We start from the raw sequence: 3,566 nt of genomic DNA on the forward strand, positions 1-3,566 counted from the left end.
AGGTGAGCTAAGAGGGACCTCTTGGGTTGGGCTCCTGCCCAGGGTGGTGGCCAGGAGGTCACTGTTCACCTAGGATGGAATTTTGATCAGTTTACAACTTTTCTGATTCTGGTTTTGGTTGGGAATTTAGAAAGAAGGGCTTCCTGAATTCTCTGCCAAGGAAGGGCTCATCTTCCTTCGGTTTCTTTCTTTCTTTCTTTCTTTCTTTCTTTCTTTCTTTCTTTCAAGTTTTTTAATGTTTATTTTTGAGGGAAAGACAGAGCATGAGCGGGGGGAGGGGCAGAGAGAGAGAGAGAGAGAGGGAGACACAGAATCTGAAGCAGGCTCCAGGCTCTGAGCCGTTAGTACAGAGCCCTATGCGAAGCTTGAACTCTTGTGAGGCAAGATCATGACCTGAACTGAAGTTAGATGCTTAACCTGGTGAGCCACCCAGGTGCCCGGTTTAGTTCTTACCTTAGGGGTCTCAGCAGGAGAAAGGGAACACAAAGCTTCAAATGGAAGAGTGTTTAATGAAGGAACTATTCACAGAGGTGTGGGCAGGAATGGTGAAGCACCCTGGGGCTCACAACTGAGGGATGGTATCCACCACCCCCCCCACCCACCCCCGCCAAGGACCTGACAGGCAAGAGGAGAGAACCTTGTTAATGAACCTGGTGAGCGAGTTGTACCCATGGGTGCAGGCTGCCGCACAGGAGCTGTGGCTGTCTGTGGAGGAACACAGTAACTGGCAAAATCACAGGGGGAGGTGGATGTTAGAAATATCTCAGTCTAACTCCCCTCCTTCGCGCTGATCTTAGACACTGTCAGTGTCTCCTATTAGCCAATCTCCACCTGAAACTGTAAGGCAAGGGGGCCAGGTAAGACTGTCAGCCAGAGTCAGCCCCAGAGCAGAGAGGCATGGAGGGTGGCGGTTAGGCAAAGAGCAGCCAAGCCAGGGCCTTCTCTGCTCTTTCTGGACTTGGCTTTGTAGAGGGGCCGAGAAACAGAGTGGCTATGCCTGTCTTTCAAAGAAGCCTGTGCCGGACATCAGCACCCTTTCTCCTCCTTCCAGGTCCAGGTTACTCTGTTTGTGATGTTGTCCTGCTCCTGGAGTTCATTTGTCCCATCCCTGGCTTCCCTGGTTTTCAGTGCGTAGCACTGAGTCGGCATTATTCTCTGCATGGGTTTGTCTCCCCAGACAACAGTTCTTGCATCCTCTACACTGTGAGCTCTTTGCAGGCAGGGGCCTGGGCCAAATTAGGCCGTTTGCCCTGACACAGGCCCTCGCACAGGCCGAATGCCGCCGTATGCCAAGTGAACTGAGTTCTGTGTCCTCACATACCTCTCTCAGCCTTAGTATATGCAATCTGAGCACATGTGAATATCTGTTTCCCTAAGTACACAGGGGCTTCTTGGTGGTGAGCAGCAGAGGGTTTTTTTTTTTTTTTTTTTTTTTTGAGATCCTGTTATGTACCAGGCCCTGTGCTGGGTCTTGGGGACACAGCAGGGGACAAGACAACGCAAAGTCCCTGCTCTCATGGGGCTTCCATTCTAGTGGGGAAAGCGGAAAAGGAAGGAATGGAAAAGAAACAACATTATTTCAGATGTAATCCGTGCTGTACAGAAAATAAGGCAGTGGGATAAATAGTAACTTGATAGACATTTATGCTGGGGGGAGGGGACATCAGGGAAGGGTTTTCTGAGGAGATGGCATGTAAGCAGAGACCCAAAGAGTAGAAGCTGGGATGTGAAGGGTGTTCGACAAGACAAGTGGGAACAGCATAAACTAAGGTATGCAGGTGGAAGTGCTTCTGGGACCCTGAGAGATTTGGGGTTGCAGCCTAAGGAAGGCTTTAGGGAAGGTTAGAAGGGGTGAGGAATTCGGCTTTGGGGACAGCCCAGGGCCAGCTCCTGGGCTGGGCGGGGCGGGGGGGGGGGTGTTGGAGGGGAAGGGATAGCCCTTCTTAAGGCCACCCTTGCTGCCTGTTGCCTAGCACCTACAGCAAATAGTGCTGCCGCAGGCCTCACCCTGGCTCCCTCAGCTCCTCTCTGAGTGGCAGCAGCTGTCAAATGACCAGCAGCTGAGGAGGTTTGCCAACCTCCTCCTCTGGAATATTTTAGGGGTAAGTCAGAAAATGACCAGCCGCCTCCTTAAAACCCGGCTTTTTCTAATGCATGCCTTACAAGGGTGTATTTGGCTACGCTGGGTGTTAATCTCTCACCCCCTTGCATTAGACAGAGAGATATAAATACACAGCCACAGGCCACCCTCAGATACACAGATTAGTGAACCTGTCGGCAGGCCCCAGGTTACACACAGAGGACACGCCAGGCATGGCCCTGTGAGCACCCACTCGCATACTAACACGCATCAGCCCTAGTCCCTCGAGGGCACACAATCACTCGCAGGCCCATACACATGCCCCACAACACAGTCCCAAGAGTCCACAACCGCGGATCCCCACCCCTAACAACCACTCTCTACCCCGCGCCCCAAGATTATACAAGCCCCCAACCCTATGCCCCCACACAGATATGTACCCCACAGTCGTCACAGAGTCACACACGGGCACACAATCCCACCATCTCCCCCTCCACATACACAACCATGTGGTGTTCACACCGCCTGCAGTGGGCACGTTGATCACAGCACAACCCACACGCATTCAACACCACGCGGCACCATTGCCCCACCCCCGCCCCACACTCAAGGCCTCTCTGATTAAACACACATCCAGCCCCTCGCTCTTTACAGTACACAGCATTCTTGTGCGGTTGAGTCAAAGACCTCCTCAGACAGAGAGATTAAGTGGAAAAAAGGCATCGGAAGGGAGAATGCCGGAGGCCCAGGTCTGGGAAGGGGCCGGCAGCTTCTGGCTTAGGGAGAAAGACTTCAGTGTTGAAATTTGACCCTGACTCTAATGGGCTAAGGCCTTGGGGGGAGGGGGCACGCCTCGGAGTGGACAGAAGAGCTGCTGGGTCGGGGTGACAGGTGGAGCAAGCGGAGGGACCCCAGGAAACCCCGCAGCGCGGGGGGTGGACATCGGTGTTAAATGTGGACTCGACCTTATAGGCTTAAGCCCCTCCCACGCAGTCCTCCCACCGCCCTTCCCTAGCCCCCGGCAACAGGCTCCCGACTATCCCCAAACGCACCGGGTGTGGCCGTGACCCCTCCTCCCCCAGCCCTTCGGGACAGCTGCGGGGCACCGCGCTCAGGCCTCCCCTCCCCCTCCCCCTGCGCAGGTGGGGCTCGCCGGACGCCGAGCTGCGCGCGCTGGGGTGCCGGGTCCCTCTCAGTCCCCCCACCTCAACCCTCTGCCCCGACCCCAGGCAGGGGAAGTGCTCTTCTGGGGCTGCAGAGCCGCCCTCCTCCCCTGCACCCCCCCCGCCCCCCCCCCCCCCCCCCCCCGCAGCTGGGACCCTTGGAAGGAATGAGTGGAGAGAAAGAAGGTTCGGGAAGATCTCAGGGCCCGCGGGTTTGGGAGACGCCGATCGGCCACCCCCCACCTCCGCCCCCGGCCGCGCGGCCCGCTCCCTCCTCCCGCGGGCGGGAGCTGGGGCCAAGTGGGCGCGCCCGGCCCGGGGCG

Source organism: Prionailurus viverrinus, chromosome C1 (genome assembly GCF_022837055.1).
Source record: "Prionailurus viverrinus isolate Anna chromosome C1, UM_Priviv_1.0, whole genome shotgun sequence".
Lineage (NCBI taxonomy): Eukaryota > Metazoa > Chordata > Mammalia > Carnivora > Felidae > Prionailurus > Prionailurus viverrinus.